Source organism: Dipodomys merriami, unplaced genomic scaffold (genome assembly GCF_024711535.1).
Source record: "Dipodomys merriami isolate MVZ:Mamm:240054 unplaced genomic scaffold, mDipMer1.0.p SCAF_50, whole genome shotgun sequence".
NCBI classification, from domain to species: domain Eukaryota; kingdom Metazoa; phylum Chordata; class Mammalia; order Rodentia; family Heteromyidae; genus Dipodomys; species Dipodomys merriami.
The window spans coordinates 2,575,262-2,596,640 of NW_027206069.1; the positions used below are offsets into that span (position 1 = coordinate 2,575,262).

The following is a 21,379-nucleotide window of genomic DNA, read 5'->3' on the forward strand; positions in this document are numbered from 1 at the left end:
CTGTGGGCAAGTTGTGGCACTTGTATCTTGCTCCCATGGGTCTCTGAGGAGGTCCTTCTGAGAGGACATGGTTGCTACTGTTGAATCTCCTGACCTATAGTAAAGGTACAGCTACCTTGTGCTTTCACCTCTCTTGTTTCCCTGCTCTCTCTCTCTCTCAGTCTCTCTCTTTCTCCTCCCTGTCTCTGTCTGCTGGACTCCCCTGAGACTTTCAGCCCCCCTCAAGCCATCCACTGCATTGCAAAGGACGGCAAATAGAAGACAAAGATTGCCTGTACTGTGTGAGATTCTTGTTGAGGTTTGGTGTCCAGCTCTGTCTATCTTCTGTCTCTTCCAGGTTTCCTTTTTGTCTTTGAGCCGGTGGATATGACTTCCCTGATATAACCCTTGGTGACCTCAGAAAGTCTTTCCTTGGTCTCTGCTCCTGGATCTTTCTGCTACTACCTGCCTTAGGGAGAAGATGTGCCTTGTGTTGGCTTCCTGCTTCAGGGCCCTGGTTTGGTCATCTTACTGCCCAGGAAGAGGAAGTACAATGTCAAAACTCTTCTAAATCCCTTCAGATCTCCATGATTTCTTTCTGGACTCTTTCTCTGACCAACAGTGCTTACTAGCCAGCTACCACCTTCACCACAGCTATGCCTGTCATGTCATTTCCTCCTCAGAGACCCAGGGGTAGCAACATGCCTGATTTCCTCAACCTCCTCTCAGTCTGGCCCTGCTCCCTGACAGCTCTCAGGGCCATCCTCCCGGCCTCTGCCTCCTCACCTGCCGACACTCTCCTAGATCCGCAGATCACACTCAGACCCTCCTCTAGCCTTCCCCTCCTTTTGGCTTCTAGGACTCTACCCAGCACCTCCAGGAAGCATTCTTGTGGCTGTGCATCTGTCTGCCTCCTGCTTACTTAGCCCAGTGCATGGAGCTGGGTGAGGTCTGTGCCTACCTCCTCCCTTTCCTAACCCCACTTCAGGAAGGTGACTGCCACTCTATGTTGGCTGCAGGTGCTACATCTGTAAAGTAGGCATGATCCTGGTCCCTCCTTCCTACACTGTTTTCTCCCCACGGCTTAATCATCCCCTTGGGTACTTATTTTAGTGCCTCCATCTCCATCCAAGCCTGGCACAGTGCTGGGACTCAATAAATGATTGTGAGATAGGACTGTCAGGTCATGGTGTTTACGCCCTGTATAGTGGCCCCTTTTTGTATTCCCACTGGACCTAGAACACTCATTGAATGTGTTCAGAATGAACACAAGCATGAATATAGAACACGTGTTCCCCTGACTAGAAAGCCTGCCCTCCCTAATTTCTCACAGGTCAGGCTGCAGTGGGCAGTGCTAAGTCATGCTAGTTTCTTTGGACCCTGATCAAGCAAAGAAAAGTAACATGAAGGCAAAAAGGGGACAAATGCTCAGTGGATTGTCGGTGTGACACTTGGCATCTATAATTATTCACTGTGTGCAGGGAAAAGATGGCATTTTAATTTATGCACTTGGTATTCTTGGTTTTGTGCTGAAAAACCTTCTGCCCAGCATCTCATAATGTCCACAACTGCAAGGACTAACTTTGCCAAATATATTGCTTGCCTGCCATCCCTCCCTCCCTCCTTCTTTCTTTCCTTCCCTCCCTACCTCCTTTCCCCTTTCCCTCCTTCCCTCCCTCTTAGCTGCTGTGAGGACTATAATTCTTGAGGTGTCTCTTCCTCCTGCCTATCCTTCCTCTTTCCTTCCTTTCCTCTCTTCCTTCTCCTTTTTCTTTTCTTCTCTCTTCTTCCCTTCCTCCTCCTTGTTTTCCTTATCAATGCAGAGCTTTCAAAAGGCTTGAAACAACCTACACAGTTATCAGAATTATTCATCTGCATGATGCATTGCAGGACATCCATTTTGTCCACACACAGCTATAGCCAGAAGGTATTTACCTCACCTCAGAACATTTCCAAGAGCCACGATCTGCATCCATGAAGGTGGGGTAAAGCTCATCCCACCAGCCTGGTGCCCTACAGAACAGGACAGCCTAGACATGGTACAAAATAGAGGTTACTTTGGACTCAAACAATTGAATCTGTGGATACTGCTTAAGAATACAAATTATGGGCTGGGAAGGTGGCTCAGTGGTAGAGCGCTTGCCTTGCATGCTTGAGGCCCTGGGTTCGATTCCTCAGTACCACATAAGCAGAAAAAAAAAAGCCAGAAGTGATGCTGTGGCTCAAGTGGTAGAGTGCTAGCCTTGAGCTGAAGAGCTGAGGGACAGCGCCCAGGCCCAGAGTTCAGGCCCCACGACCAGACCCTTCCCCCCCCCAAAAAAAAAGAATACAAAATATTCAGCACCAATGCTCACATTCAGGCTTGTATATTTAGAAACTTACAGCTATTCAAACCCACATAAAATCAACTCTTGCCATTTATTAAGTACCTACTATGTGCTTAATGATTCCCTAGCTTCTATGTGGACTGTAACTGAGATGTCTCTCACTTCAGAGGAGGCCAGAAGAATGACTCATGAAAAGAAACAGACAGAGGACTTTGCAGATATTTCTCATATGGACCCCTTGTACCCAGACACACTCCTGCAACAATGTGTTCCATGATTGCATATGGCATGAATGAATCAAGGGCACTGGTTCTTTTTTTTTGTTTTTGTTTTTCTTAACCATCTCCTCCATGTAAGTCCCATCTCAGCAAGTCAACGGGACAGGTGGGTTTGTTCCCAGGATTGCCACATCCAAGTCTCACAGACTAGAGTACTTGAACCCCCACATCTAGCACTGGCAACGATGGTTGATTGCCTTAAAGTTCAGAAGACTGGAAGTCCAAGATCAGTATATAAGAGGGTTGGTTCCCGCTAGGGGCTTTGGGAAGGGTCGGTTCCAGGTCCTTCAGCCCAATAATGGTCTATCATCTTCCTGCTGTGCCTCTGTTTCTGGTTCCAAAGTTTCCCTTTTTATAGGGACACCAACCATATTATCTTTGATTACTTCTCTAAAGACCCTCTACCCAAATGAAGTCACTTTCTGTGATACCAGAGGCCAAGACAGCCACAATTCAACTCACAACAGCCAAAGGGCTCACCTTATGATGCAGAATCCGAGGTAGTTCACACTGGGGTCTAGGTTTGCAGGATGGAGATCAGACCCAGTCAGGGCTTTGCTTCAGAACCTGTGCTTTTCCTCTGCCCCATGGGGTGTGTCTGCACCCGCACAGAGCAGCCAGAGGAACAGCAGGGACTGTTGCATGCCCAGCGGAGAGGACTGAGTGGGGAGATGCAGAGCCATGCCTGAAGGGAGCCACCAGGAAGAGGGTCAAGGATCCTTCCAGTTGAGTCTCTGTCAAAATCAAGATTTTGGAGCAGTTTCTTTCAAGGATGAAATTCTAAAATATGTGACTGGGAACTTGAGTGAGAGCTGGACAGTTAAAATCGAAGGAAAGGGAGGGAGGGATTGACTGTGAGTTCAAAGGCAGGGAAGGGGAGTAGCATACTGAGAAAATAGGTCACTCCCTGAAGCTCTAGTGCAGAGTCTTGGAAAAGTTCAAAGTCGTGAATCTGGGCTGCCGGGAGAGGTTTCCCAGAGGTGAGAAATCAGAGGCAGAAAGGACTTTCCGTGTGTGGTGGCAGCTGGGGAGGCAATGAATCATGCGCATCTCTCTAGGAAGGCCAGGCCTACAAAAGGAAAGCTGGTGAGTCCCTGGAGTCCAGCTTGACAGGCAGCCTGCCGCTCACCTGCCCAGTGCAGCTCGGTGCATGGCCCAGTCTTCCCCCTCCTCTACCAGCAGGGCACCATGGGCAGAAGGGAAGATGATGGCAGATCCGTATCTTCTCAGCAGTCTTGTGCCCGATTAAGAAAACAGATAGTTTGGAGGCTGGCAATGTTCTGGGCAGCATCTGGCCAAGCCTTTATAGGGCTCGACTCAGCTTCTTTCTCCCACCCCTCACCACAATAGAGCATTCATTTTGGTGACAGCCAGGCAGCCATACCACAGGCCTTGTGGGTTTCACAAGTCAGGGGCCAAGTAGACATGGGTGGGTCAGTGTTATATGCTCATTTCCTTAACTGATTAAGGTGAGTGAGTGCATAAAGCTATCTTGAAAACAGTTGCTAGAGCGCAATGTCCTACTCTGCAAGATTTCCAAAGATGAAGTAGCACTCTTAAACCTGGGTGTCTGGGGGACTATGTCCAGAGCTTCACTACGGTGGGAGGGACGAAGTACCACGTAGAGGCCATCCTTTGGCCTTTTTGGTATCTGGAACCCTAGAATCCCTCTTTCCTAAACCCCAGGGGCTATGCAGGCCTCTTCCTGAGTCTCCCAGGGTAGACCACAGCACTGGCATGGTGGTCTCTTGAAGGGGAAGGATGGGTGGAGCTTGGATGTAGGAGCTGGGATGGCCACAGTTGTGCAGAACCTGTCCTCTTGCCTGGCCTCACCAGGGTGGGGAGTAGACCTGCAGGTATGCACATCAGTTGTGGAAGCTTTTATTCGCAGCCAAAGAATCAAAAAGGAAATACTAATAGTAATAATAATAATAATAATAATAATATACCTTCCAAATGCATCTTCTAGCACATCATTCCGTGCCGGTAGATGAGCAGATTTCAGTGTGTAGACTAACTGGTACCTGCAGTGCTGGTAGATGAGCACCTCCGTGTGTTGACTGACTGGCGTCCATAGCGCTGGTGGATGATCACATTTCAGTGTGTAGACTGACTGGTGTCTGCGGTGCTGGTAGAGGAGCACATTTCAGTGTGTTGACTGACTGGCGTCCATAGCGCTGGTAGAGGAGCACATTTCAGTGTGTTGACTGACTGGTGTCCACAGTGCTGGTGGATGATCACATTTCAGTGTGTTGACTGACTGGCGTCCGCTGCGCTGGTAGAGGAGCACATTTCAGTGTGTTGACTGACTGGTGTCCATAGCGCTGGTAGAGGAGCACATTTCAGTGTGTTGACTGACTGGTGTCCATAGCGCTGGTGGATGATCACATTTCAGTGTGTTGACTGACTGGCGTCCGCTGCGCTGGTAGAGGAGCACATTTCAGTGTGTTGACTGACTGGTGTCCATAGCGCTGGTGGATGATCACATTTCAGTGTGTTGACTGACTGGCGTCTGCTGCGCTGGTAGAGGAGCACATTTCAGTGTGTAGACTGACTGGCATCCATAGCGCTGGTAGAGGAGCACATTTCAGTGTGTAGACTGACTGGCATCCATAGCGCTGGTAGAGGAGCACATTTCAGTGTGTTGACTGACTGGTGTCCATAGCGCTGGTAGAGGAGCACATTTCAGTGTGTTGACTGGTGTCTCAGTGCCTTCAGCTGCCCAGGCCCCCATGCACCACAACTCAGGCCCTTTTCCTCCAGTGCCAACTTTTTGTTTGGTCTGTCCTCAAACCTTGATCCATACAAGCATCACCTCCTGAGTAGCCAGGACTACAGACATGAGCCACCACACGGCTACGACCTGCTCTTTTTTTTTTTTTTTTTTTAATGTTCCCTTCCCTGGAAACTAGGGAGGTCTGTGACTATGGCAGACTTAATGCTGTGTAACTGCTGGGATCAAGCGCCTCTTGCAGGGTGCTAAGACTCAGAGCCAAGTCCCATGCTAGGAGGAAGTACACTAGGTAAGGGGCCAAATGGAGGCAGCACCCACACAGTTGTGTAAGTGAGCAACCAACTGTAAAGCACTTACCGCTGTTTGAAGCCAGTTCGTTGGATGACCCCTGAGCAGCAACAAGTAACGGGAGTAGGGCACAGAGGGTGCAGTAGGGTGCTTTCTGGGCAGGGTGCGCGGTGTCCAATGGTTTACACATGGCCTGCTTCGGCGTGCTTGGGTAATGTTGCATATTAGATGCACAATTACATCTGCCCCACTTCATTATCGTCAGGGCTCTCAGAGATGGGTGGGCGGTGGCTGCTTGAAATGCAGAACATCTTTGGAGCCGAGGCCTTCCAGACAATGCAGTGCTCATTAATTAAACCGATATTATTAGATGTGTTTACCTGGAGGAACGCTGTGCAATAATAAACGTGCTGGTTTCTAGCCTTCTCTCTTTGCAGACTGAATTTTTATTGTTTTGAGCCCAGCACCAATCAGAAAACAGCAGTGTCTAAATATTGAAATGCTTTGCTTCCACAAGCTGTGAGGATGTACTGGCAAAGGTAGCTCTGTGACATGGGGGTCTTTATCTTGTGTTCTGTGCTGTAGAGAGACCACCAGGGGCTGTCAGCAGCCATTCAGCAGTGCTGGTGCTCGGTAATAATCAGAGGCATGGAGACTGTGATGCCTATGGATGTGAGATGCCTTGTTCTCAGTCCTGCTAGTGCCTGGAATAACCCTCAGAGGGGCCACTAGTACCTTCATGTTGTAGGGGTAGATTCAGGACATGTGAGGCTTTAAGCTGTTAAATCTGGGCATGCATATGGAATGAGGCTGATAGAAGCTTTGGGAGGAGCTGTATTTGTTCAGACCCCCATCCATGTGCCTTGTAAATGCTCACTGACACCCGAGTCTGCAGGGTGGGATGTCTGAGGTCCTCCTGCTGTGTGACAGTCTCCCTGCCCAGCCAAGGTCAGATACCTCAGCCTACAGTTTGTCGAGGACTGGTGTCCGTGGGTCCTTCCTCACCATGCTCCTTGAGGGGAGCTGCTTCCCTGGGCTCACAGCCCCACTTCAGAGTCTGCTCCACACCCCTCCTCTTACTTCCCTCACAAGCCTGCCATGCTTTTCTTTTCTTTTCTTTCTTTTTTTTTTTTTTTTGGGTCCGGTCGTGGGGCCTGAACTCTGGACCTGGGCGCTGTCCCTCGGCTCTTCAGCTCAAGGCTAGTGCTCTACCACTTGAGCCACAGCACCACTTCCAGCTTTTTTCTTTTTGCTTATGTGGTGCTGAGAAATCGAACCCAGGGCCTCATGCATGCCAGGCAAGCACTCTACTACTGAGCCAACTTCCCAGCCCCCATGCTTTTCTTCTTTAGAGGGCATCAGGGTATTCATTCTAGTTCCCGCTTCACACCCCACAGAAGCAGGGAGACCTGATGGTTTGGCTATTGACAGGTAACTTTTTTATGGGCTGTGGTTCTGGTCTGAAACTTCTAGGGCTCAGTGTGGCCTGGACAAAGCTGACCACCCTCTGCTATGCAGGGCACTGGAAGGCTCACATGGCTCCTGCACTGTTCAACCTACTATCTGTGATCCTGCTTCACATGTCGCAGCTAAGGTGCATACAGATGTATGCTAAGTACTTGCTGCTTCTAGCTTCTCTCAGCCACCACAAAGGGAGAATGGACAGTTTACTTCCATACTGTGTTGTGGAGAACTCTATGATCAGGATTGTGACTAAAGATCACAAGGAAGGGAATGAAACATTTATCATCTCTTGGGAGGACTGAATCTACTGAAGAGGTGGGGTTTTTGGTTTGTTTTTAAGAAGGCTTGCTGTGGGACTGGATACCTGCATTTGACAAGCTTCCTCACGCCCTTTGGTACAGAGTCACTACAGTTTGCAAATGCCTGCTCTGAGGCATCACTAAAGACTCAAGCAGTGGGTTAGTGTTCTTTGGAGCTATAGCCACATCCAAGTACCTGGGTAGTCAATGTCTCTGGGAGGAAGCTCAGTGTCACTAGATGCAAAATAGTGCAGCACATCAGGGCGCTGATGGCTCACACCTGTAATCCTAGCTACTCAGGAGGCTGAGATCTGAGGATCTCAGTTCAAAGCCAGCCCAAGCAAAGAAGTCCCCATGAGACTCTTATCTTCAATCAACCACTCAAAAACCCTAAGCATTTTATTTTTTTGCTCTACCACTTGAGCCACACTTCCATTTCTGGCTTTTTGGTAGTTAATTGGAGATAAAAATCTCATGATCAGGCTGGGAAGGTAGCTCAGCGGTAGAGTGCATGCCTTGCAAGCATGAGGCCCTGGGTTCCATTCCTCAGCACCACATAAACAGAAAAAGCCGGAAGTGGCGCTGTGGCTCCAGTGGTAGAGCACTAGGCCTTGAGCTGAAGAGCTGAGGGACAGCGCCCAGGCCCAGAGTTCAGGCCCCATGACTGGCAAAAAAAAAAAAAAAAATCTCATGATCAGTTGGTTATCAGTGGCTCAGACCTATAATCCTAGCTATTCAAGAGCCTGAGATGTGAAGATTGTGGTTCAAAGCCAGCCGGGGCAGGAAAGTCCATAAGACTTTTATCTCCAATAAACCACTCAGAAAACCAGAAGTGGCACTGTGGCTCAAGTGGTAGAGCACTAGCCTTGAGCTGAAGAGCTGAGGGACAGCGCCCAGGCCCAGAGTTCAAGCCCCACGATCACCACCACCAACAAAAATTAAATGCAAAGAGGGCAGAGCTTGGTCTTAGCCTCTAAGAGGGCTTAGACCTCTTAGAAATAAGTAAACCTGATCCTTCCTTCCTTTTTACTTTCCTTCCTTCCTTCCTTCCTTCCTTCCTTCCTTCCTTCCTTCCTTCCTCCTTTTTTCCCTTCCTTCCTCCTTTCTTTTTTTTTGGTGCTGGGCCTGGGGCTGAGCTCTGTCCCTGAGCTCTTTTGCTCTAGGCTAGTGCTATCCCAGTTAAGCTACAACTCCATTTCTGGCTTTTTTGATGGTTAATTGGAGATAAGAGTCTCATGTACTTCCCTGCTCTGGCTGGCTTTGAACTGGAATCCTGAGATCTCAGCCTCCGGAGTAGCTAGGATTACAGATGTGGGCCACCAGAACCTGTCATAATCCTGGTCTTCTATACACAAAATTGCAGCTGAGCCCCAAGTGCCCCCAGTCCCTCTTCCCCCATCTTGTTCCCCTCTCTTTTCCAGTTTGGAAAGCCTGGGCAGCCCTCAGGGGCTCTCAGCACCCAGCGGGGCCATCCAGTGGCACAACAGTTAGGAAAGTAGATTTGGGTTAAGGGAAGCCCAGGCCCCTTCAGACATGTGGTGAAGGGAAGTCTGGCGTTCTTCTGGCCACAGACAGCTTTACTAAGGACTCACATGCACTCATCTGTGTATGTTGGGTTTTTTTTTTTTTTTTGTTTTCTATTCTTATCAATATCTGCTTTGATCATTTTTGTTTCTTATCTTTAGAATCAGTTTGTTTCTTTTAAACTTTTTTTTCTTTTTTGGTTGGTGGGGCTTGAACTCTGGGCTTGGGTGCTGTCCCTGTGCTTTTCAGCTCAAGGTGAGCCCTCTACTGCTTGAGGCACAGCGTCACTTCCGGTTTTCTAGTGTTTTTTGATTGGAGATAAAAGTCTCACAGACTTTCCTGCCCTGGCTGGCTTTGAACTGTGATCCTCAGATCTCAGACTCCTGAGTGGCTAGGATTACAGCCATGAGCCACCGGTGCCCGGCTGTTTCTTTTAAACTTTTAACCTTTAAAACTTTCTTAAAGTAGATGCTTTAAGAAGTTGATCCAATTGCAGCTGGGCACTGGTGGTTCATGCCTGTAATTCTAGCTATTCATAGGTATTGAAGTTCAAATCCAGCCAGGGAAGAAAAGTCCCCAAGAGACGCTTATCTGCAATTAACCACTCATAAAAACTGGAAGTGGTGGTGTGGTTTTAAGTGTTAAAGCTCTAGCCTTGAGCAAAAATGCTCAAGAACAGCACCCAGGCCCAGAGTTCAAGCCCCACAACTAACAAAAAACAAGAAAACAAAAGCCCATTGTAGCAGCTCACACTTGCAACCCAGTTAATCCAGGTTTGGATTGGGAAAATTATGGCTCAAGGCTAGCCCAGGGAAAAGTTTATCAAGATCCTGTTTCAATAAACAGGGCCTAATGTGGGTCAAACCATAATCCCAGCTGTATAATGGACTGTAGGTAGGAGAATCTTGGTTCCAGTATGACCCTGGGTAAAAAAAAAAAAATAAGTGAGATTCTATTTGAAAAATAAAGCAAATTTTAAAAAGGCTAGAGACATAGCTCAAGGGATAGAGTGTCTGCCTCACAAGTACACATTGGTAAGTTCAAATCCAAATACTGCCTAAATAAATAAATAAACAAACAAACAAATAAATTAAATAAATGGATGGATGGTTAGATATCAATTTGAGATCATACTTCTTTTCTTTCTTTTTCCTTTTTTTCTTTTTATGCTGGTACTGGGGCTGAAATTCAGGGCCTTTGCTTTTGCTCAGCTTTTTTTTTTTTAAAACAGGATTGATTCACTTTATTATTTTTGTATAAAATTCTATGTTGAAAAAAATTCTATGTAGTAGCACAGCTGGAGCCTGGGTCCTCTGCATGGAGACTCTGGTGTGGGTTTTCACCAGTGAATTCCTGATAAGGAGATTTGGTGAATGTGGTCTCTTTCCAGAGGTCAGGGGTAGGTAACTGTAGGTCTTAGAGATGGCAATAAAGATGGCTTTGGTGAAGTTGTCCAAGGTAGCAGTACAGCCCTGGCTGAGATGGAGCAGTCATGATTCCAGCCATCAGCAGCAGCTTCTTGGGGACAGGCGCTGATAGGATCCCAGTGCCTCTGAGGGTAGGAATGAGGCCACCAGTGCAGAACCGCAGCAGCCTGTCACCTTGCATGGGACAGTGTGAGGCTTGCCCATCTTGTTCCCCCAGTAACCTTGCCGCACAGGGACGATGGAGAACTTGGCCAAGATGAAGGCCCCGGATGGCAGTGGCCACCTCCTTGGAGCACTTAACCCCTAGATCAACATGGCCGTTGTAGTTGCCAGTGGCTACGAATGCCTTGAACCTGGTGTGTTGGCCAGCTCGAGTCTGCTTCTGCCTGGGCATAATCTTCAACCCCTCACCCTGGATGATACCCCCAGGAAGAAGTCAACAATCTCAGACTCCTTGATGGGCAGGGAGGATAGATCGCCTCCGGAGACTTGATCTTCATTCTTCATGTCCTTAACCGGGTGGCCCAGTTTGATGACAGGGATCCAGCCTCCCAAGCACGCCGGGGGGGGGGGGGGGGGGGGGGGGAGTAAGAGGGGGAGGGGGAGCCTGGGCCCTCCCACTGGTGTTTTCCTGGAGGAGAAGAAGGTTTGCTCAGCTTTTTTACTCTGGTTCTCGTGAGCCACACTTCCAGTCTAGCTCTTTTGTTAGTTAATTGGAAACAGAGCCGGATAGATTTTGCTGCTGGGGCCAACTTCAAACTGAAATCCTCATAATCAGCCTCCTGAATAGCTCGGATTACAGCTGCAAGGCATGGGTGCAAGCTCATTTTTCTTTTCTAGTATAGGAGATACTGTTTGACATTCCACCCCACACACTGCGGTAGTAGCATATTGGTCAGGTTGTAGCAAGGTACCACAGAGGGGTGCTGTCAACTTCAGAAATTCCTTTTCTCATGGTTCTGGAGGCTATGAGACCAAGATCAAGATGCTGGAAGAAGAACTGGTGTCAAGTGAGGCTTCTCTTTGTGGCTTTTCGGTGGCCACCTTCCTTCTGTGTGTTCATCTGGTTTCTCTGATGCACCTGTGTGCACACGGGCACACACCTAGCTCACAGATCCCCTCCTCTTCTGAGCAGTCCTCCCTCCCCCAACCTCATTTAACCTAACAAACTTCCCTAAAAGCCCTGTGTATATGCATCATGTTAGGGGTTAAGATTTCAGCAGATGAATTTTTTTTTTTTTTTGGGTCCGGTCGTGGGGCCTGAACTCTGGGCCTGGGCGCTGTCCCTTAAGCTCTTCAGCTCAAGGCTAGCAATCTACCACTTGAGCCACAGAGCCACTTCCGGCTTTTTTCTTTTTGCTTATGTGGTGCTGAGGAATCGAACCCAGGGCCTCAAGCATGCAAGGCAAGCGCTCTACCACTAAGCCACCTTTCCAGCCCTCAGCAGATGAATTTTTATGTTTTAAAATTTGTACATTGTGGTGGGATATAGAAGTCTCTGGATTTTATTCTTCTGTGAATTTCCTATATCCATTCACATATTCCCTCCCATTCCTTCCCCATTATCTCATTTTTGGCTTTTATTATAAATGAGTCAAAGGATTATTTTGTGCTGGTACTGGGGCTTGAACTCAGGGCCTGGAGCTCTCACTTAGTTTTTCCACTCAAGACTGGTGCTCTAGCACTTGAGCCACATCTCTACTTCCAGCTTTTTCTGGTTAACTGGAAATTAGAACCTCTAGGATTTTTCTGCTCAGTCTGTCTTTGAACTTGATCCTCAGCCTCCTGAGTAGCTAGGATTACAGATATGAGCCTCAAGTGCCTGGCTATTATTTTTAATTTAGTTAATTAAATTAAATTAATTTATTTATTAATTTATTTTGTTGGTCATGGGGCTTGAACTCGGCCTAAGAACTGTCCCTGAGCTCTTCAGCTCAAGGCTAGCGCTCTACCACTTGAGCCACAGCACCACTTCTGGCTTTTTCTGTTTATGTGGTGCTGAGGAATTGAACCCAGGGCCTCATGCTTGCAAGGCAAGCACTCTACCACTGAGCCACCTTCCCAGCCCAATTTAGTTAGTTAATTTTAAAGTAGTTATACAAAGGGTTTTCAATTCTACAAGTCAGGTTCTGAGTACAATGCATCTTGATAATATCACCCCTTTCATCATTCTCTCCCCACTTTCCCTCAAGTTGTGTAGTTCAACTATTACATAATATGCATGGAATATAATGACTGTATTTGCTCTCTCTCCACTCATGTCTCCCACCCTCAGCAAAACATGTTTCAGCTTCCTGGTATCATTTTGTTAAATGGTCTATTATCAACATACAATTATTTTATTTTATTTATTTATTTTTAATTTTTAAAAATTAAAAAAATTTAAATATGTTTTTTTATTGTGAAAATACTGTACAGAGGGGTTACAATCAGATGAGCAAGGTAATAAGTACATTTCTTATCAAGCATTGTTGCCTCCTCCTTTGGTTTACCCTACCATCCCTTCCCTCCCACCTCCACAACTACATTCTCCCCTCTCAACATACAAATTTTAAGGGAACATGATTTGGTCTATAGTGAATGACATTCCCCAAATTCTGGTACTTGAAGTTTTCATTATTTTCAGTTCAAAATATGTTCTAATTTCCCTTTTTTCTTTTTTATTCATGGTTATTTAGTAGTTATTTAGTAGTATATTATTTGACTTCTGAATAATTGTAGATTTTTTTTTTCTTTGTCAGTCTCGGGGCTTGATCTCTGAGCCTGGGTGCTGTCCCTCAGCTCTTCAGCTCAAGGCTAGAGCTCTACCACTTGAGCCACTGCACCACTTCTAGTTTTCTGAGTGGTTTATTGGAGATAAGAGTCTCATGGACTTTCTTGCCCTGGCTGGCTTTGAACCGCCATCCTCAGATCTCAGCCTCCTGGGTAGCTAGGATGACAGGCGTGAAACACTGGTGCCGGGCTAATTGTAGATTTTAAAGGCTTTTTTTCTATTACAGACTTGTTATTTACTCTCATAGTCAGAGAATTTACTTTGAATTACATGAATCCTTTTAAATGAATTATACCTGTTTTCTGGCCCAGAATATGATCTACCTTGATAAATAGTACTTGTACATTTGAGAAGAGTGGGTATTATACTGTTGGGTAGAGTGATAAATGTCAGTTAGGTCAGATTGGTTGATGATGGTGCGCAACTTTGCTGTATTCTTGTTAATTTTCTGTGTACTAGTTCTTTCAAGAAAAAAAATTTCTGAGCTGGGCGCCGGTGGTTCACGCCTATAATCCTAGCTTCTAAGGAGGCTGAGATCTGAGGATCATGGTTCAAAGCCAGCCTGGGCAGGAAAGTCCGTGAGACTCTTATCTCCAATAAACCACTCGAAAACTGGAAGTGGTGCTGTGGCTCAAGTGGTAGAGCACTGGCCTTGAGCTGAAGAGCTGAGGGACAGCGCCCAAGCCCAGAGTTCAAGCTCCATGACCGACCAAAAAAAAAAAAAGAAAAAAGAAAAAAAGTTTCTGAAATTTCTATGATTGTAGATTTCTGTTTCATTTTTCAGTTGTAACTTCTTGTGTTTTGTATTTTGATCTATTACTAAGAATGTGAGTGTTTAGGATTACTGAGTCCTTTGAGTGAGTTAACTCCTTTATCATTATCTTCTTGTTCCTGGAAATATTATTTGATCCAAAATCTGCTCTCTGTGTTGTTGCTATAGTGATGACAGCTGTCTTTTGACTAGTATTAGCATAATACGTCTTTTCCTTTTCTTTTGCTTTGAACTTGTTAATATCTTGTATTTGAATTGTGGTACTTAACAGGCATCAAATAGTTTTGTATTACTTGACAATTTCTGCCTTTAAATTGGGGCACTTACATTTAATGTAGATTTTCAATATACTTAGGTTTAAATCTATCACCTTACTATTTTTATGTATCCTATTTAGTCTCTGTTCTCTTTTTTTTTTCCTGCCTTCTATTATATATATATTTTTTTGGTGTGTGTGGGGGTCTGGTCGTGGGACCTGAACTCTGGGCCTGGGCGCTGTCCCTCAGCTCTTCAGCTCAAGGCTAGTGCTCTACCACTTGAGCCCCAGCGCCACTTCTGGCTTTTTTCTTTTTGCTTATGTGGTGCTGAGGAATCAAACCCAGGGCCTCATGCATGCAAGGCAAGCGCTCAACCACTGAGCCACCTTCCCAGCCCCTCCTATTATATTTTTATATTTATTGTTTTTATGATTATAGTTTTATATTTATAGTGTATGATTCCATTTTAATTCATTTGTTGACTCTTAATCCGTAAATCTTTGTTTTGTTATTTTAGTGGCTGTTTTAGGGCTATGGTATACATACTTAACTTACCTTCTTATGTTACTTCACTTCATTTATTTTATTTTTATTTTTATTATTATTTTTTTTATTTTTGGGTCCGGTTGTGGGGCCTGAACTCTGGGCCTGAGCGCTGTCCCTCAGCTCTTCAGCTCAAGGCTAGCGTTCTACCACTTGAGCCACAGTGCCACTTCTAGCTTTTTTCTTTTTGCTTATGTGGTGCTGAGGAATCGAACCCAGGGCCTCAGACATGCAAGACAAGCACTCTACCACTGAGCCATCTTCCCAGCCCTACTTCACTTCATTTATGATATAAGACCCTTGTCATGTTCCTCTGTGATTCCTCTCCCAGCCTTTCTGCTACTGTCATGTTTTATTGGTGTATATGTTTTGAGACCTCATGTTTAGTTTGTTTAAATAGAAAAGTATATGTTAAAGGAATTTAAATAAATATATAATCAATTATTAATCATTAACATATAGTTATAATTTTCAGTCTGTTCTATTGTTTAGATCCATATTTCTATCTGGCATCATTTTTAAAATCTACATTAAGGATATACTTTAACACCTAACATTTCCTGTAGTCTGGCTGTTCAAGTGATGAAGTCTTTAAGCCTTTGTATGTCTCAAATTGTGTTTATTTTGCAATAAGCATTAAAAACTTGCTGGGTATAGAGTTATGGGTCAGCAGGGTTTTCATTCAGTGCTTTGAAGGTGTTTTCTCTTTTGTCTTGCATGTTTTATTAATGGCAATAAGTCTGTTGCTGCTTTAATTTCTCTTCTGTCCATTATATGCTTGCTTTTTCTCATAGATTTTAAAGATAACTCTCTTTCTTATTGGTTTTGAGAAATTTGAGTACAATATGCCTTGGTGGAATTTTTACCAGGTTTTCTGTGCTTTGGGGTTGCTAAGTTTCCTGAGTCTGAGGGTTCACAGTTTTAATCAAATGTGGAAAAGATGTTGTTGCTGTTTTTTTAAATGTAAGTTTCACTATGTAGCTCAGGCTGGCCTGAAATTTGTTTTCCTCTTGCCTCAGTCTTCTCTGTGCTGGGATTATAGGTGTGTATACTATGCCCAGTGATAGGAATTTGGTTTGATCTTTATGCCTCATGGCTCTAATATTTGGACACTTGGAATACTCCTCCTCCTCTAGCTTCTTTTTCTTCTATATTGGGGACTGAAATCAAGGTCTTGTGTTTCTGTGACAGATGTCCTACCACTTGAGCTACATCTCTAGTCCTTTGGCTTTTTTGTTTGTTTTTCAGATAGGATCTTGCTCTTCCTTTGATTGTGCTGGTCTTAAACTAAGTAGCTGGGATTACAGGTCTATGCCACCGTATAGTCCTGTAGTACATTTAATAACTATTTTAATGACTTTGCTAATTCTAACATCTTTGTCAGTCTGAGTTGGTTTGGTTTGACTCATTCTTCTCCTTATATATTCTGGCTTTGTTCCATGTTCAGAGTATTTAATTGGACACCACATATGATCTTATTGGGTGATGGAAACTTTGTGTTTCTTATACATATTCTTGACCTTTGTTTTGGAATCCTAAAGTTAAGTTACCAATTAAGTTTGATGGCCTCTGGGCTTGCTTTTATAGTAGGTGAGTTGACAGTAGCTTGTAGCCTAGAATTTGTCATTTCACTTCTGAAGCAAAGCTTGCCTCAGTCTTGTGAGCCAGGAGCCATCCAGTCAATCCTTGTACAGAGCAGGGCGCCGCCGCCGCCGCCTTTCATCCTTTCATGTGGGGTCTCTCTCCTGCCTGTTGCGTGCTGGATGCCTGCAGGGGTCTTGCACATCTCTGGGTTCTGTTTGTGCAGCTCTCTCCTCTTTGGAACTCTGCCCTGAGCATCTTTACTACCCCAGTCTTCCCCAGACTCTCAGCTCTGTCCCGTCCCCTCAACTCAAGGAGTCTAACTAGTTCCACCTGGCCACCTGCCCTGGGGCTGTGGTGTGGGTCCCTTCTCAAGGAAGTAAGCTGGAAGGACGGCAGGGCTCTCCTCCTTTGATTCCACATTCTCCGGGATCATTGTGTGTTGTCACTGGCTACTCACTGTTTTGAGCAGTCTCACTCCATGTATTTGGCCCAGTTAATTTTAGTTATTTCAGCAGGTGGGTAAATCCAGTCTCTATTACTTTATCTTGTTTTAGAGTGAAAGCTCTCTTGATTGAAAATACCTTTCCATTTATAAAATCAGTTCACGTTTGTTGTGAAAAAAATCAGGGAATAACAAAAGCATCAAGAAGAAAACAGAAAGCATTACTAATGTCATCACTTCGCCACAACCACTGTTAATGCTCAATCTATGCTGTCATCTTTCATTTCTTGTGCATATGTGCACATATAGCAGGGTCACAAAAATCAAATGTGCAAAGAAAATAGAGCATCTTTATTTTCCTACATAATCTGATCTTTCTTGAGTGGTACCATCTGCTGGATAATAAATCGGGAGGGAAAGAGTCCATCTGAGTGACTTCAGTCTAATGCACTGAAAGAGCTTCTTGAAACACTTTTGATTTGTTTTCATAGGCAAAAACATCTATCCAGTCAGATGTCTGACTGCTTCATCCTCTGTACTCCTACTTCAGAGCGTGAGGACTTGCCTGTAGGATTTCTGGGCTCTCCTGCTAACCTGGAAGGAGAGGTTCTCTGGTGTCTGCATGCTTTCCAGTCTTTGTGTGACTCTACAGAGCTGTCAGCTGACTCGGGGGGCGTGGCTGGGCTGAGAGGGTGGTATGGGGAATGAGTGGTAAGGGTGATTAGATGAAGACTTTGGGGACTGAAGGTGTTGATTAAATGGTGGAACACCTGAGTTCAAACCCCAGCAGGAGCCCCTCCAAAAGCCCACATTTGGCTTTTATCCCTTATGAGTTAGGGCAGCCACTGGAAGGTTTCTTCGCCCCCCCCTTCTTCTTTTATATGTACATATACTGGGGCTTGAACTCTTAGCCTAGTGTTTTCCCTTGGCTTCTTTTTTTGCTCCAGGCTGGCATTCTACCACTTGAGCCACATCTCCACTTACAGCTTTTTTTTTTTTTTTTTTTTTTTGTAGTTAATTAGAGATGAGAGTCTCATGGACTTTTTTAGCCTGGGCTGGCTTTGAACCTTGATCCTCTGATCTCTTTCTTCTGAGTAGCTAGGATTACAGGTGCAAACCGCCAGTGCCCAGCGATGTGGAAAGTTTCAGTGCAGTGGCCTGACTGACATGAGAGGAGAGGAACCGAGGAAAGAACCAGTTGCTGCTTTCAGGGTGGAGCGTCTGTAACGGGGAGCAGAAAAGGGATGAGGAATCAAGTTTGTAAGATTTGAATTAAAATGGAAGATAAAGTGAAAGATCCAGAGAGGACAGAGAGGACAGATGGACACGGATATACCACTTTTCATTCCCACCAACAGTGTACAAGGCTTTTTATATCACCACTCACGCTACTTTTTCTTAACCAGTAGCCACCCTACTGGGTATGAATTGATACCTCATACTTCTTTTTTTAATTTTAATTTTTTTAATCAGTCCTGGGGCCTAAACTCTGGGCCTGGGCACTGTCCCTCAGCTCTTCAGTTCAAGGCTAGCACTCTACCACTTGGGCCACAGCACCACTTCCAGCTCTATCTGCTTTTGTGGTACTGAGGAATCGAACCCAGGGCCTCATGCATGCAAGGCAAGCACTCTACCACCGAGCCACCTTCCCAGCCCCTCATTGTACTTCTGATTTGCATATTGTTATTTTGCTTTTTGAGATGGGGTCTCCCTATACAGCCTAAGTAGGTCTCTAACTCGCAGGCTGGGACTTTGTTTTTGTTTCGGCAGTACTGAGGACTGAACTCAGGGCCTTGCACCTGCTAGGCTGATACTCTATCACTTGGTCCCAGTGAATGTACATTTTTCCCCCTCTATGCCACTGTGGTGATCCTTCTGGATTGTTCTCCCCAGATGGACTTGACATCCTGGATACCTGGGGTGTTCCAGCTGTCAGTCCTAACTGCAGAGAGCTGTCCCGCCCGAGGTCACCACTCTGCCTGGACGGCCTCCTCCAGGGACAGGTCAGTGTGGGGCCTCTCCGCTCAGCTCAGAATAAGGCTTCTGGACCAGCACCACCCAGCTCCCGGAAGTCACTAGGACTGTCACTGAGTCTGTAGCAAGGTTCCTTCTGCTCTCTCCCCATTTCTTTCCCTTTTCTTCCATAGCTCTTGGTACTAAGGCAGGTCTCCAGTAAACACCTGCACCTGCTAGCCTGCCCCTAAAACACCCATTCTTTCCATCTCACAAGGGCTCATCTTTACATCCCAGCCTCCTTGATGGGGTGGGGTGGGGGGGCTCGCTTGTGTTACATCCCTGTGATTAGCTGGTAAGGCTGTGCTGGGCTGACAGGTATTGCCAGAGTGACTTTTGTGGATTGCTTTTGCCAACAGCTTCTTTTGCCTGCATCTCCGCCATCTGCTTTTGAAGATGGTTCTGGGTGTGTGGTGTGTCTGCTGCCCTTGTGGTTAGGAGCGCGGCATGGTGTCCGGCCCCCGCACCTCGCTCACCCTCGCAGCTTCCCTCCCTGCCAGACCTCCATTAAAAACAATCTGCTTTAGGGCTAACATTACTACTTTGTACACTGGTTATGGAGATTAAATGAGTAATAAAGCACTTCTAACAGTGCTGGGGTGCATAGAGAATGGCATCATTACTTTCTATTTTTTGTTAGTATCTATATTATTTTTTCCCACTGGCCATCCAGAGTATTGCACCCCGTACAGTCAAGCCCGTCTGTGTGTTGCCTTCCCAGTGATGTTTAGGAAGAGCTTGCTTGTTTCAAGGTTTTATAAATATGTACCACCATTTCCTCTCAGTGGTTTTTAGGCTTTCATTCACCTGAAATCCAGAGCCTCTGAAGTGAGATTATGTAGATTATTATTATTAGATTATGTAGAAGACAGATTTCTTGAGTGTATAACATTGCTTTAGGAACCCAATTGGTTTCCTTTCCTTTTCTTCTTAAACTTGTTTTTTTTGTGTGTGTGTGTGTTTAAAAACCTGTCCTTCTGTAGTTGTACATAGGAGTTCCCATTTAACAAAGCGGTTTGTGAGCACAGTGCATCCTGACCAGTGCCACCCTCTCAGCGTTCTCACCCGTTCCCACCAAGCCCCTTCCAAAACTTTTCTTAATTTTGGATTTCTTAACATTGGATTCTTGGCTGCATTCTCTCTCCCTTTCATTTAAAGTTTGAACAATTCCTTTTCAATTGACATAGTTCAACAGCCACAGCCACTGTGGGGAAGTAGAGGCTTCTGGTGTGCTCTTGATTGACACCTGGCCGTCGCCGGGTACACTGGCTTCAGTGCAGGGCCCTTGCTTTGGCCCTCGAGTGCTCATTCCATGTCTCCCGGGCCCTTGTGCCATCATTGTGGGCGCTCTTAGAGCACCCCATCTATTCTTTTTTATTTTATTTTATTTTTATTGTGAAAATACCATACGGAGGGGTTACAATTACATGAGCAAGGTAATGAGTGCATTTCTTTTTTTTCCAAGATAAGAAAAAGTTTATTGCAATAAGTTAATCCAGAAAATGTCTAAGGAAACGCCTCTCAGTCGGTTAGGGCAGTAAGAGCTTCTCCACATTGCCGTGTGTTCCCGCAAGCTCCTCTGTGCTGCTGCTCTAGAGATCTCCATCGCTGTCATTATCAGCTCCACATCTTCCTTTTTGGTTGTGACCTTTGCCAATGCCTTCTCCCGCTCCTGTTCGGCTTTCTGCTCCGGGACCGTCTATCTCCGATGACGGACGTGGCGTCCCAGGTTGCAGCTCTGGATCTCCTTCTCCTCCGCGTGGTCGGTGACCGGCTCCAGGTCCGCCGCACCGCTGCCATGTCTCCGGGGCTTCTGGGGGGGGGGGGGGCTCTGGGCCGCTGGTCGCGGTCTCCAACTCGAGCTCTACGTCTCCCTCGGTCGCCATACCGCTCGCACCGCGCCGCCACATGAGTGCATTTTATCAAGCATTGTTGCCTCCTCCTTTGTTTCCCCTTCCCATCCCTCCCCATCTCTTCCCTCCCTTCCTTCCCCCCCCATCTATTCTTAAGTCCCTTGTTCTGGTGTTATGTGACCAACCAGAGTGGAGTCTCGCAACATCTGCAGCTTGCTTGATGTGGCCTTTCTGGCTCTTAGATGGCCATCTTTGTCCTCACAGGGCAGAAGGCAGGTGGCAGCTCCCTGGAGTCTTTTAGAAAGGATCCTGATTCTGAGTGTCACTGTCATAGGACCCTAGACAGGGTCCCACTCTCTAAACTTGAGTCTTAATCTGTGCAACACCTCAGAGGTGAGTGTGAGAACTGAGTTAACATAAGCAGCAAGCCTGTAACAGTGGCTTGCTGGTGTGTGCTGAGTGATGGATACATTTCCTGCAAACGCTGGTATTAAAAGCAAAGCTGAACACTGAGTGCCATCTGGTGGTCACAATCTAACACTGCACCTTGGGTAGCGTGCACCCGGGAACTTTTCCCCCTGCTGGTCCAAGGACTGCTCGCCATTGCTAATGAACTGCCTCCTGGAGCCTATTGCAGCTCCTTGGCCTTGCTATAGGCAGTGTCCCAGGAAAGATGACAAGATGTGCCTGGACAGGTGGCTTCACTCCTGCCCTGGATGCTTGAGAACAGGCCCTTGTCCCTAGTGCCCCATGGGCTGACCTGAGGATGCTGGGTCTTCATGTTAAAAAAACTCCAGCTGTTAGCCAGGGGCTGGTGATTCA

The 21,379-nt window shown here is 46.1% G+C and overlaps 1 long non-coding RNA gene and 1 pseudogene across 1 annotated transcript in view; one reads left to right on the top strand and one right to left on the bottom strand.

The window, feature by feature from the left end:
• The window catches only part of LOC138810557 (uncharacterized), a 147,484-nt gene that overhangs the window by 9,722 nt on the left and 116,383 nt on the right, over positions 1–21,379 (top strand). The window lies entirely within an intron of this gene.
• Positions 20,297–20,614, bottom strand: LOC138810594 (huntingtin-interacting protein K-like; annotated as a pseudogene).